General features: G+C 44.7%; 1 protein-coding gene across 7 annotated transcripts in view; it reads right to left on the bottom strand.

Annotated features, from left to right (window-relative positions):
- Nucleotides 1-14974, bottom strand: part of sipa1l1 (signal-induced proliferation-associated 1 like 1) — a 56965-nt gene that overhangs the window by 33555 nt on the left and 8436 nt on the right. For 4 of the 7 annotated variants that reach the window (XM_037449733.2, XM_037449737.2, XM_037449735.2 and 1 more), the window contains one exon: nucleotides 5829-5966. The exons of 1 other annotated variant lie outside the window; for it this stretch is intronic. The gene's annotated coding sequence lies outside the window, so the exon portion shown is untranslated. The remainder of the gene's footprint in view (nucleotides 1-5828; nucleotides 5967-14974) is intronic. 2 more of the 7 variants (XM_037449734.2, XM_037449738.2) reach the window with 1 other exon arrangement.

Raw genomic sequence — 14974 nt, 5'->3', positions numbered from 1 at the left:
CCACTGCGTGCAACAATGACACAAATAGCTATGCCCTTCCTACACCCACTACATGCAAGTGTGACCATATTTGTACAGTTTCATACGTAGGAAAAAAACCAAAAAGCTGAAAAACATTGCTTATCATACAAGATAAAATAATGATAAAAAGAAATGTATATCCATTAGCAAGAAGACATCATCGGCTACAACACTATGTGTATGACTGCTCATTCTGTTCAAGAAAGTATAATAATATTAAAGAAATAAATATACACCGTACACACAGCAGTTTGGACAGAAGGGATGGCTGTCCAGCAAGCCAATAACCATGCATTACACACCGCCTTTATGGATGTCACAACGCTCGACATTCGTAGAGTTTTGTTGTTTGTATAATACTGACGCGTTCTCCTGTTATTTTGCCAATGGCACTTCAATCCTTATTGGATGACTTTTGAAAGTGCTGCTGATCCAAAACACAACCCAAATTAACTCTATAACAGCCGTGCTTTTCCCCACCACGTTGGCCTGAAACCAGTATCACAAGAGGACTATGAGTGGCGTGAGCATGGAGGAACAAGGTCCATCCAGACCATCCTCGTGCTAGTGAAGGTCTTAGTGACGGGCTGATTTATTATTTATGGAAAGCAGGGAGGATTTGGGGAGGGTGGGGGGTGGGTTCGTCTGTAGATTACCGTAGATTGATTTGCCCTTCAGGCTGGTCTTTTATTTATGAAATAATATTAGCCACTATGTTACCTCACGGCGAAAACCATCGCCATCTCTTTGAGTTGTGCTTCTTTGAGGAGCTGCTTTTTATTAACAAATCCACATGGGGGCCGCAGCGTGTCCTCAGGGAGCCGCCATTGATCTGCCCAATAACACTGCCAACGCGGATAGCTCCACAGTTGTGCTGCGGTTCATTTTCAGCGTTAGTCCCACTGGTGACCGTGAGGTCGTCTTTGATCCCAATGGCATTAAATAGTTTTGGTCTCTGCCGCCCCGTGTTTACAGTGCAACGAGGGTGCATGAGGTGCAGGTTCAGTTTGTGTTGTTAAAGGGGTCGGACATTGTGCCGCACACTTCATTCTGCTGAGCAAACACCATTTAATAAAAAGCACAATTGGTTCTGGCTCAAAACCCGCCTATTAAACAGGCAGTTCACTGTTCACACAACGAAAGGCCAAAACATTCCTGTAGCACAAAAAATAAATAGTAATAAATTAACAAGAAATCAGTGCACATACAATGGCCTTGCCAAAAAAAAAAAAAATTCCCTGACTTTGATAGGATGTATACATCATTGGTCGAGTTTTAGCCCAGTAGAGGGTTGACACAAGGTCCTGGCCATACTGTAACTGTGTGTATATAATATCTTCTGTATGCATCTTTAATTTTGTCTATGTGGATTCATTGATCATGAATCATGACGATATCCCCGATTGTTACAGTAACTGCAACAACCTAAACTTGACCCAAGAGGGGCAGAAAAGAAGGGTCTGTCTATGAAAAAAAAAAAAATTGAATGTATTTGCACGCCTGAAAAGTAACCATTTCTTTCCCAGAAACACCTTGGCAGTGGCTGACATTTAATGCATTTATGCATGCTGTCACACTGTTCACTCTCGGGTGTCTTCATAGAACAATAAATAAGTAAACAGCAGAGAAGACTCCCACACGGACGGAAGATGAAGGATCCTATTGGAGAATTAAATTCAGCCTAACACCTCTGTGGCTAAATCAAGTACTGAAACTGAGATGTAGGCTTCACTCTTGAAGGATACTGTTCAGGAATCAATAGTAGGCTGTTTAACATTGAGGAGAGTAGTTTCTCCCACACCTACCCATAATTTGGATAAAACATTGAGCTGTCATCATGTATATTATAATTATTTTCAAATAGAGTAAATGTCTGTACAATAGCAACGCACGCTAGGCGAGTGGCTCTGTCAGAAGACAGCAGCCGCCCGGTCCTCTGCGAGCGCCACCTCCGCACCGGCACCGAGAGCCCTCTAATCTGTGCCAATCAGATGACGCTAAACAGCCATTTGATGTTGAATGGGGGCTCCAGCAGCACATGCGTCCCCCCCCCCCCCCGTCTCCCCCCTCCTCCTCCTCCTCATTCCAACAGCCACACAGACCCTGGCAAAATGCTGGCAACGTAGCAATCGCAGGCACTGCAGCGATGGTGACAGACATAGCGGAGTGCTGAATAATAATAAGACAAAAAGAACCACCGTGCAATTGAATGATGTGCTGTGGAGACAAAAAAAGGGAAGTGAGGAGAGGATGGGGAAGATATCAGATTTAAAGGGAATTCAGCAGTGGGATTTATAAAAGGAAAGGGACACAGAAAACAGAAGCAAACCCAACGAAAAGGAAGTGAGAGGTAAAACTAAAGTATTGTCCTGCCATCAAAACATCTGTTGAGTAAATACAATCCCAGCAACAGACCCATTACATCTCACTGGCCTCGTTTCAACTCTGTAATTCAAAGCTTACTTTTAACTGCCACTCACATCATCCATTGCCTCATAGCACAGGTGACTTCTTAAGCCACAGATTACAGCCGTCAGAAGAGAGCTGCAGATTTCCAAAATGGCGCAGCTCTGCGTGGGCTGGAACAGCACTGCAGCGAGGAGACGAGTGAGTGGGACTGAGAAGAGAAAGCAGCTCACTCCGCAATACTTGTGTATGCGTGGCTCGTATGCAAGAAGAGCGAGACGGACAGAAAGATGCAGGGTTGTGGAGAAGTGACATGGAGGGAAAGAAGTATGAATGAAGCACAGACATCTGCCCCCCCCCACACACACACATCTCCCCGAGCTCTCAATCTCAAAGTGCATTCACATTAAATGGATTCAATCAACGTGACATTTTTTATCAAAACATTTCCTTTTTCAACTTACAATGAACTAGTGGCAACACACTGACATTGAAGAACAGCTTGTGTACACAACAATAATAATAATAATTATGACCCAAACTGAAATTCCGAAATGGATAATCTTGAGTAACCATGTCTTGAGCCACACGGTATTGATCAGAGGATACGAGCTGACGAATTAAGAGTTGCATTAACGTGGCAGTAAGGCGCAGTGAGTCTACAGCAGGGGAATCCCGCTCCCTCCCTCACAATCCAACAGGAAACGCATCTCATGCACTTCCTGCTTCCCGTGAGGAAGCTGCGGGTCAGACGGGGAAGCGCTGAGCGAGGCCCACTCGTGATTGAAGTCAAAAAGGGAAATGGAAAAAGAAAAAGAAAAAAAGAAGAAAAAAAAAAGAACACAAACTGGTTTGGGTGTGTTGACACAACTCTGCTGTTTTCACAACACCTGCTCTGCTTCCATCAAGACAACCTGCAGCTTCCACTATTCACAGATTATACTAATGCCTCCGTGCAGGTGTCTTCTCTTACTACCAAATGGCTTTTATTCCTGCAAAGTGTTGTTACCGTAGACAGTTACCTGCTCATAGGAGTGTGAATAAAATGTATATTTTGTAAAATACTTTGCTACACTTTTGAAGAAGTTATTAACCCCGCAGACTCTAATTAGTCTTCTGTTTTATAGCACTGAGGGAGCATCTGTGAAACAAGATTATAGATGAAACATACAGTAGTAGAACAGTAGGAGAAAAATTGTGAAGACTTGTTTTACTGCCACACAAACTAGTTCTATTGTAATAACTGGAGCTCTGTCAACAGCACAAAAACTGCCCTCTATTTCTTCTTCTTTTGTGCTCAGCCCTCGCAAATAAATTATGCCGTACATCTTTAGACATCACATCAGGTAAATGTCCTCCCCTACTTCAAACCCAGTTAGATCCATTTAACGCGAAAGTGATGTCTTGAAGAATTCCGTTTAGGGACCAATTAGTCACCGTCCATGTGAATAAAACCATTTAGCAAAGCTAGTGGTAAGCATTGTCCAAACCGTACACCCTGCTAATGGACCTGGTGGTGGTGAAGACTAAATTGAAGTTCCCGAGGCTCCTGCTGCCTGTTAGGCAGATTTTTGTCACATCACAGTGGGCACGAAGCGGGATAAGGGCGGCCGCTCTAGATGAGACCTAACGAGGATGCGGAATGACTGCTGTGGGACTGGAGAGACTCTCGCGCTCATTTGCGCCCACACAGCCAGCGCATTGGATTGTTAGAGCGTGGCCAGAATGAGGAGAACGAGAGAGCGACAGAGACGGATCGAGGGGAGTTAATGGAAGTGAGAAGGATTGATTCCTCCCTCGCTGTGAGGGCATGTGGGAGGAGATGAGAACCGTACACTGAAAGTGAGAAGGAAAGACACAGGATGAAAGTCTGTCCGTCGAGTCAGGGGAAGCCTGTTTGTTACCAAAGTAAAATTCAAACCTCATGTGATAAGCAGTTCCATTAACAGTCCTTGATATCATCTGAACCCACCCTCACTGACCACCACTGGTTTCTTCATGAAAATTTGCAGGAATTCTTTTGGCTCTTTAGGCTTCTCAACATGTTGAAGGCGAGGCCAGCCACTTACGGCCTGCGCTGCAAACCGACCCTACAAAACAACAACAACACAGAAGGTGCTGGCAGAGCGGGCGGCCTTCACCTGAAGGGTGAACTGTGAGTTTTGTAAGGTCTGTAAGGTCAGCCCCAATCGAGCAATAACGTGCAAATGCAAATTAACTTATGGAAAAATGATTTGCAAGAATTCTCATCCTTAATGGGACGCTGCTCTTAAATGAATGAATATATCCCACCCTGTGTGGCTGATGTTGATTCCAGGACGTGGTCCTAAAATATATTACTAAAAATAGGACAGAAAAGCACTTTAAGTGCTAACACAAGATTGATAGAATATAATGCTTTAGATATACTGTACATCTTCTCTAACCATAAAATCACAACTGATTATGACTGGCTTAGTGCAAAATGTAATTATCAACAAGTAGGAATTCGTAGCTGAAGATTGCACACACAAACATGTGAGTTAGGGGAGTAATTTTTTATTTTTTGCTATAGTTATTTCCCCACTGCTCCCTACACTATCTCTCATTCCTGGTATTTCCCTACTCCCTCATTCGTACTTGTGTGAACATACTGGTATCCGTGTGAGTGTGTAGGTGTAAAAGTGTGTGTGTGTTTGTGTGTGTGGGAGTGGAGGAGAGAAGAATTGCTGGCTGGAGGAGGAGGTGAGAGGGAGGAGAGAGAGAAGCATTTACTGGAACAAAACGTGCCGTTTCGGTCTCATAGATAGAGGGCCGCCTACTCACCGTGTTTTATCACAAAGCAGACTGGCCCCATTTTTACAATCTACACTATTTCTTACTCTTTACATAGTAAACAAAATGGATATTTCTATGTCTATCTTACATTATTACTGGCCTCGGGAAAACCGAAACATTTTCCCTTTGGCAGTTTTGCCACCAAACTGAACCACGAGTTGTTAGACGCACCATCTGTCGAGTTTAGGTGAAGAGAGGAGGGAGCATTTCAACTTATTGATGCTGGTAAAGACCCATACAATTCAATGTAGACAATAGGAATAACACAGTTGCAATCAAATGATCCTTCATAAAGTGGGGGGGATGCAGTCAAAATTAAAAAGAGCCAAGAAATGTATGTAGAGAATAAAATGTCACGGGAAAAGAGAAATTGTCTGGACATCCGTTCATTGATAATGAAGGGAAGTCTGCTTTCAAAAATGTAATGGCACCAAATTTATATCAACAAAATGTTCACCCATGGTGGCAACAATGACAAACTAAAGTGGGTCTTCTGTGACAGCTCTGTAATGAAGGGTAATTTTCTTTTCAAAGAATGAGCGCAGCGGAAGAAAAAAAACTCATAGTGGCAAAATAAATGGTACCTTGGTGAAGTAAAACTGAACAGAACCAACTCGGCCCACAGACCCCCGAACCCTCGTGAGAAAGTTGGACCCTCACCGAGGTTCCCAGAAAGTTGTCCGGGCCGGTGGACTCCGGATGATACAGCCCGCTGGGTGACCCTGACAGAGAGACAAACATATTGTAAGATATATACACAAGAAATACATATTAAGACGGTATAAAGAGGCATGAATCGAGACTTGCATCGTAATGCATGACCTGTGTGCGAGTTAGTAAATGGAGGTTATGTTGTGGTTTTGCAGTTTAACAAAGCTCTCATTTTGAACCCTCAAGACTAAACTCCCAAGTATATTAAAATATTATATAATATCTCTCCTCGTCTCCATCAACAAAACATTTGGGTGGCAGCGTCTCTATCCCATATCCTGAAATGGAGGATGACGGACGGCTGCTGCACTTCTAAAAGGCTCCTCTTTTTTTTTTTTTTTTTTTTTTTTTTACAGTTCCCACGACTCAAACAGAGCGACGCATCGTCTTTCAAGCTCACTTTCGGTATCTCGATCAAAGGGTCTCAAAGGGTCTCTGCATAGAAAAACATTCTCACAGTCATCAAGACTAAACCTATTAAAAATTCCAGAAGTCAAAATTGGGTTTTCTCGCTGACAGAACCGTTTTTTGATCAAATACCCTTTTAGACTTGTTCACAACAGAGTCTGAAGCAAGCTAGTAAAGGACATCCACATGAGTAGATGTGCTTGACACTTATTGATGATGCTCATAACCGACTTGTGATGACGCCAAAGGCTTCAAACGCACATTACGTGACAAGCGCAGCGTCCAGGTCTTATACACAGCGCAACAAGTCCAGCGGTGGTTTTTCTCACACACACACACACACACACACATATATATATATTTAAATTCCTCTCTGTGGGGGTGGGCTGGATTCCTGCAGAAGTGAGGAGGAAGCAGCAGCCTCCGACTCTGCAGAATGTGGCCCTGGGAATTCATTGGCTTCCGCTTGTGATTTCAGCCAATAACTGTAACATTCTACTTCCCACCAGATATCACCACTCACAGTAACGATGTAGTTGGCCTTACTTATAACACCCTTTTGGTTGACAGATCGGACAAACACGATGAATGTGTACGGTTGAACTGAACCAGCTCTGCTCCGCTGCAGTTTGTATTCACATAAACTGGTATAATGAGCTGGGGATTGCAAGGTAAACACTGACATCTCCAAGATCTTCACTGCCACATACATGTGATTAGATCATCTCATGGATTTCCTCCAACAAAAAACCCCCAGCTTTAACCACATGTATTTTCACACCTTTAACACCTGGTAATGGTTTGGGAAAGTGTTCGGGCAGAGGTGGTAAGTGACGTGAACATGACACGATAAACCACTTACCGTCTTCAGATGAGTTTAATGAGACAACACACTGAGACGCCTCATCTCAGCTCACTGGAGGACAGCAGGTTCCTCCAACATTGAACATATATTATTTACTGTGTGAGACATATCTACAGATCTGGATCTACGGCACCAGTCAGACGTTTGGACAAACCTTCTCATTGACACGCACACTGCCATTTTAATCCACATCCCTAACGACAACATGCTGCAGGGGACCCTGCACTTGACCAGTCGCTGAGCCCGGCTGCTACTCGTTCAGGCTGTCAGAACTACCATGACCCCCACAGCGCCACTCACTGCACACATTACTGGGGAAAAAATAGAAGAAAGCAATTTCAGAGAGAAGCAGATAGAAGGGTCTACAATATGTGTTTGGATCAGTTTATCAAATTGAGGCTGAGGCCTTCTAATCATAGTGAAAAACCACATGATCTGGCGATGGCGAAAAAATTGCATGTGCAGTATTTCCGCAAAGGGAATTTGTGAGAGTATGGTGGGTGGACATCAGACCTTCTATGGGGATTCAGGGTTAAACTGCCCCAGAAGATATTTTTTAATTAGACACATCAACCTGGGCCTCGTGGAGAACAAAATAAGGAGGCTAGATCTGTTATCTTTGGTGCACCGCCACCATCCAAGACGTTAATGAGAAACAGTGTATAAACTCAGTGAGTCAACGAGTATCACCACACGTGCCCAATGCACTGCGCTAAACAACGGCAATTGCAATAAACAACAAACATTGTCAAACATTCCCTTTTCCTACAAACTTTAGAAAATGTCGCTCTCCGGATGCGTTTGTATCCTAACAGTTAGCTTCATTAACATCCCCTCGTCTGCCGAGCTATTAGCAGGATCCGGTAACCCGCACCGTGGGTCACTTCCTGCTCGCTGGCATTCAGCCTAATGAGGCTTGCTAATGGTCAGACCCGTGTCAATCGCTCAGTACGCACTCACACTGTTGCTAAGCTGACGAAAGGACACAAGTGCAAGCGGAGCGCGAGTTCGACTTCACACCAAACCTCTGTCGGGCATCCCGTCCTGTATCCCACACTCTCCATTCATCTCCACCCTGCTGCACACAGGCCAGCATGGTACTGCCTGAGAAATCTGGAGTCTAGGTAATGACACAAAGTTTTAGGAACTAATGAGAGGACACGCAAATGTAATGGACTGTAACTGAAATGAGTCATACGCTACTGTGGCTAAGTGGAAAAACCTTTTGTTTCACCCGACCACTGTTCCACTGGGACGCTGCTGGGGACTACAGCTACACGCTAACTTGTCGATTAGTCATGCTCTGTTAACGTTACTGGTTAATGATTGCCAGTCGTGTAAGGACACATTTACAAAGCATGGCCTCGGTCACACAGTTTCGACCGCTTTGTTTCAGAGAGAGGTTGTGAAGGGATAACCTGGTGACCTGGTCAACATTTGCCTAAATGTTAGAAAATGCTTGAAAAGAAAACGGCAATTATTCATTCAAGCTTGGCCGGGTTAGTGCTGAACTGTAGAAGTTCAACTATGACGAATAGTGTGACTGATGATTGCACAGCAATGAGAAGGCGATGCAGGAGAGTTCATGTCTTTGGCCAAAGCCACAAGCTTCTCCACACGCTTTTACACCGGCCAGTGCAGCATTGGGCATCTTACTGCAACTTTGAATTAGGCAATATAAAAAAATGATACATCAGTCTAAGAGCATTTTTAAAGACCATGTCCGCCAAGTAAAGTACTCAATGTCAAATTTACAGGAATATAATGTATATTTAAAGCATGTTCCATCCATTAGCCGTAAAACAAAAACCAAATATGACCAAAGAAAACGCTGTGATCAAGAAGATTGTGAACGTTGGCGGAGACTTTCTGCAGGCAGCTTCACAATAAAAATGATGCCGTGGCTGGTGTACCGAGCTCAGACCGAGCATTAGCTCAGGTTGCAGGTCGTTAAAGAGACAACGTCCAGATGTCTGGAAGCATGCACGCAAAGGCAGAAGAGGATTTAAGGAGGCAAGTCTCTTCCCAGGCGGCGGCTGAGGCTCCTGTAGTTCCTCATAAAGGATCAAATGATTAATGGGAACCACGCTGGATACAACAAAAGGGTTTGATCTGTCTTTTTGAATTTGCTAACTTTAAATATTTTTCTTACCAAACACATTAAAAAAAAGGAATTATGAGTAAATATCCATTTACATGTTATTTCTTTAGTTTCTGGCCATGCTACTTTTCCCACAGTTGAACATTTCATTTTCATACCTGTACATTTTCACACAAATCTTTTTTTCCCCACCAGGATCCTACTATATGGTATATGGCCTTTAATATCACCATTTCTCCATACCAGTCCCTATAAAAGAATGCTGCGAAAGGACTGAGGAACAAAAGATGGATGACATCAGAGACTGGGAATGATCTCCCTCACAAAGACATACTTTTTTCCAGTTTTGGTCCAGTCTTTGTCTAATCATTTTGATAATGAAAGTATGTGGGTCTCCCTTGCATTACAGACAGGGGAGAGTAATGATCCAGCATAAGTGGTTTTGTTCCTTTGCCACATGCCTGTATGTCTCAGCTGCCTGCTTTTTTTTTTTTACATTCCTCAGTCGCGGGGACGTAGGCTTTGCTTCTTCCTCTCCCACACTCTTTCGGCCCTTCAGGAAACAGGGATACGGGCCGGCGGAGCCGCTGTATCAAATCTATTCGTGGGTTAAGCCGTCTTCGGAGCGGAACCTGGATTTGGTCTGCTGCTATTCAGAGAGACCCGTTTGCTTTGCCACGACGGGCCGAGCTACTCGTGAAGCGTCTGATTGGCTCACCCAACAACTACAGAAGTCTCCGATTTACTGTGATCGTGGCTGTAGTGATTAGAAGTGTGTGGCTATGACTATTAACTTGGAAGTGTCTATGGCAACGTGTGTGATTACGTTCAATTATCAAAGAGCGATTAAAGAAAACGAATGTCAATCAAGAGCTTGATTGACAAGGCTGCAATATGGTCCCCTTGTAAGCCAAGTGTTGCTGCAGTAGAGCAAAGAGAAGAAAAGAAGAAGAAAAGAAAGAGGTAGAACGTGTGTCTGCAGAAGCCTGGGAATCATCTGTGCACGGAGGGGAAATTGACTAAATGTGGCCAAGGGGGAAAAAAAAGCATGACCGAAGGAGCAGATCCTCTGCTTTAACGGTAAATCACACCAGAACTGAAAGTCCACGAGGGGAGGAGAAAGAAAAGGTGAGGCGAAGAGAGGAACGCTATCGAGTGTTAAAGAAAAAAAAAGAGCTAACCCCAGGAAATAAAGAGGGCTTAAGAGCCAATAAGAGTGATAGAAACAAAGATGAAGTGAAACCAAGTAAGACAATGCTAAAAGGGGAGAAGAGTCACAAGTTTAAACACTTGGTCACAAGTTTAAACATAAAAAACGTTTCCATTACCCCTCTTCTCCACTTCAGTGAGCACACGCATATCAAGGATTCAAGTAGCCAAGAAAGAATGCGTATCTGTGTGCGCGCTGTGTCTCTGAAAGCCGCCTGCACCTTACCCCGGGATACAGACCTGTAGCAGCCTTCATATATATAGTACTTGTGTGTCATCGCAATCTGGCGGAGCCCGAGCCTCGCCGGTTATCTCCAGGGGGTTCTGTGGGTCTGAGTGGCGTCTACAGAGAACCGCCGGTGGGCGAAAGCCTCTGATAATGAAAGGTATAAATCACAGCCACAGCTACAAAGGTCATAAAGCTGCAGTGGACAAAAAAAAAAAAAAAAAATACACGCCGTTTTCTTGTGGTTCTGGCTCGCCGCCGTTTCTTCACACACACACACACGCACACGCGCACGCACACGTGCACGCGCACACACACACACGCCTCTAGCTACGCCCCGGAACGTTTCGCCTGGAACTTTCGGGAATATATCTCCCGAAACCGCAAACGCTCGAATTGAGATAAGAATATGTGACAAGGGCGGCAAATTGACTGAATGGCTGCTATAAATGTTGGTACTGCACTACTTTGGCTGTAGGTCCCTGTTCGTATAGAAAAATGAACGCCATTTGAAATGCATAACGACGAATGAACAAAGAGCCGCAGCAACTCAAAAGACAACATTGCGTGGTGTTGAATACTCACGGCGGACCAACGCTGCACAAACAGCAGTTGTCCAATGATCTACATTGCCCTTTTCAAGTAATGAGACAGATACATCCTCCCAATTCGAGCCCAGGAGGCGCCGGAGAGAAGGTGGTAGCTAATATGGGCCTTATTGAAAGGAAGAGCAAATCAATCCGAGGAAATCCTTACGGAATGGATGGCAATACTATACAAAACTGCTGTGAGCGGTTTGGCTACAAGTTCACTGAACTTTTTAAAGCATCCCTGGACTTATAAATAGTTCCAAGGTCATGGAAACTAGCCTACATACCTATCCACCCACCTAAATAGATATCCCTCTGAATGAAATTACTTAACACCCATAACTTTGACGTTTTAAGCAAATTATTTTATGACACAAAAAATCTGCAACTGTGACAGAAAGAAAGAAGTGCATGGGAGCTACTACGATGTTTCCAGTCCTAAAGTGGACTTAATTAGCATTGCCTTATACCTACCTCCACCCTCTTGTGTCACTTCCAGTTGCGAAAAAACAGATGATGGTGAGAGGCAAAAACAAAGATGGAGCAAGCCAAAATGCTGAACTCAACAAACAACTTAATGACTACATGGTGACTATAATATAAATGTAATATAATCAGAATGTATATGTCCACTTATTCATTACAGGACAATAAAGGTTTCCTTCGTCAATTTGTCTGAGAATTCGTTGTGCAGGATTTAACTATAAGCATGAGTCTCCTCAAGGCCTATTGTTGGAGACCAATGGGGTAGAAGTCTGCACTTCTATTGATCAGGTTGGCAAATGGCTGTGAGGCAGTCGGTCAGAAGAAGAGGGAGACCAATTGACAAGTGCATGTGAAATGGCTGCGAGAAACAGTGTGCAGGGCTTCCTGGTTGATCTGCGTTTGAAGGGCTGCAGGGAGGAGACGGCTGCAGACGGCAAGCCCTGTGACCCTGTGAGGCTTTGTACCTCCCCAAGGGGCCGAAGCAGAGAAAAGGCCTTTCAATGAGAAGCTCACCGCGGAGCTTTCTAGGCGATGCACTCAGACCCGCAGCTCACAGAAGAGAAGAAAAGGGTCAAGCCGTTGCTTGACTACAGGCATTTGGAGCCTTTTAAACAATTAAGTGCGGGGGATGGATCTCCTAGAAGTGCACCTCTACCTAGAATGGTTGGATTGGGGAAAACTAATGCGGGTTCCTGTCAGGTGTTTTTTTTCAGGCGGCGGTCAGTGAGGCCTCATCTATCCATCAATAACTTGAGGGCCTGGAGGGTGAATTCAATTTTGAAGATCGCAACATCACCTGGTGATGCTCCAATCTCAGAACCCGGCCCCCTGGACACTGTTATTTAATTTAAATTGTACATGCATGTTGACCAGCCCCTTCCTGGAAGACACCTGCAGCGTATTGTGTCTTTATTCAAGGTTTATCTTACTTGCAGAGTCTGCCAAACACACCAGTCCTCCTGGGGAAATGATTGGTAACCGCGTCTTCACAGAGGTTCATTTCCATGATAACTGTGTAACGCGTTGCCAGCACAGGGGGAGAAGATAGCACTAACTAGTGTGAGCTGCCGTTATCTAGAATGCAAGATGAAAGGAGATTTGGTGCATTGATCCACTGAAAAGTAGCTGTAAAGGGAAAGTAAAAAGAAGCTTTAGATGTGAAAAAAAGCAAAATAAGGGGGGGGGGGGGCTTCTAATTACCATTGTTAGAACCCTGCATTATCATCACTCTCCCTGGTTTCTCACAATACAAACAACTCCGCTACCATGGCAACGCTAGGCAATTGCTGCCGTTTCATGTTCTGCCCGCTTGAATTCGCCTCTGATCCATACTGCCGACGTGTGATCAGCCTTTTCGGGGAGGCAACGTGCTCATTGACCCGGACCCCAATGCCGGGCCCACGCTGATGAGCGCAGGTGGACTCATCAGTCGGCTGGGCTGGCACCACTTCACCCATCGGCTGAACAACACGGCACAGCTGGGTTCATGTGATGTTATGCAACGCAGCACCACCCCCGCAGGCCTCGTTCACACTACCCCTCTCCTCCTACTCCGCCTCCCACTAGTGCAGCGTTGGCCATTGGCAGGCTGAGGTGCATTGTGATACAAGAGCGTTCCACGTCTGACACAACCTGTGGGGCTATTTGTGGAGGATTCAGCTTTGGAAAATAAAAATTGAAAAAAAGATGCATTGACGAGGAGATTTTTGTCTTCATGTTTTGCCCCACAACATTTGCTTTTCGAATTCAATCAACTTGAATAGAACATAAAAGGGTGCTTCATGTACTTCATTCAGTTGGGGTTTAACAGAAGCTGCTTTAAATTCCTAAAATGGGTCCAGGGTCGTATCCATCATTAATCCTACCCCGGATTCAGACTATACTTCTTGGACACAAATTGTGTTACTAAGCAATGCTTGCTAAATGTGGAATTGCAACGGTTGCCAGGCAACATTAGCTTCTTGAATCTCATTCGAGGAGGCAAAAGGGAACTCAGCGCGGCTTTGAGCTACAACCCTCCGGATACTCCTTTCATTCCCAGCAACAGATTGTGATGTCCAAGTACAATCATTCTCTTCTCTGTCAGATCTTCACACGTGGCCTCTGCCAGTCATGCATTTGATCCCTCGCAAAGCCACAGACCTGTCATTTATCAGTTCTGCAAGCAACGGCAACCCCCCGACTCAAAGTGCAAGCTCTTCTTCTGAAATACAGAAGAGCGGCGGGCTGAAGTGAGCTCCTTCCATTTAACCCCTTCTCTACCGCAGCCTTTTTAAGTTGTTAAAGAGCCTCAGGCAGTCTCTTCATTAAATGAACAACCCCCGTGGGGGCGGCGTTGAAGATGCTTTGCTTATAAACTGGCCTGCTGTCATTAGAATGAACCGCTGGGGCGGTCGCCTCCACCCCCCCCCCTCCCCCTCCGTGGTCCAGTTACTTCCTAATGAAAAACAGCTTGCTTAAGCTTCCGAGACTCTCATCTGTAAACCGCTGAGCGGGCCTTCCTCCTCTCGGCTGGACAGACCCAGCGGAGGCCTTAGCTAGAAGTTGCCAAAAACGCCACCGGAGTGGATCAAAGCTCTGTGCGGCAAAGCGCCTCAGATGACCCTTTGAAAAGCCCTCCAAACGCCACGGAGCAGAACGATCAATATGAGCGACCGTGCGTGGGGGGGCGGGGACAGATGCAGAGGAAACAGATGTGCTGGGAGGAGAGCACCGAGGTCTCTCTGGAAGGTGAGATGGAGATCACATGCTCCAGGAGCCTGGGTGGTGTTTTTATCATACAGCCAAAAAGAGACAGGTCACTGGTAGGTGTCAAAAGAAACTGTGTGTAAACAATGGGATATTGAAGAATATAAAAACTATAATCTAAGACTGCTTTTAAGCGCTGCGACCCTTCCGTTCTACAATTAGTACAATTTAATTAATCGATGAACTGCCCACAGTGAAATGTTTCCCACTGAGTTTTCTCAGAGCCCAAGATGACATTTTGCTATATGAAGATAAAAGCAACTTAATTTCCCATTTCAGCCATCAGAAAGGGTTTGGAATAGCATGAAGAGCTTGAAAGAACAAGATGATAAATCAGATGATGATATATATATATATATATATCAAGTCTATTGACTTATAGATTT

This window comes from Pungitius pungitius, chromosome 20 (genome assembly GCF_949316345.1).
Source record: "Pungitius pungitius chromosome 20, fPunPun2.1, whole genome shotgun sequence".
In the NCBI taxonomy this organism is placed as follows: Eukaryota; Metazoa; Chordata; class Actinopteri; order Perciformes; family Gasterosteidae; genus Pungitius; species Pungitius pungitius.
This window is presented reverse-complemented; position numbering and strand designations above follow the sequence as displayed.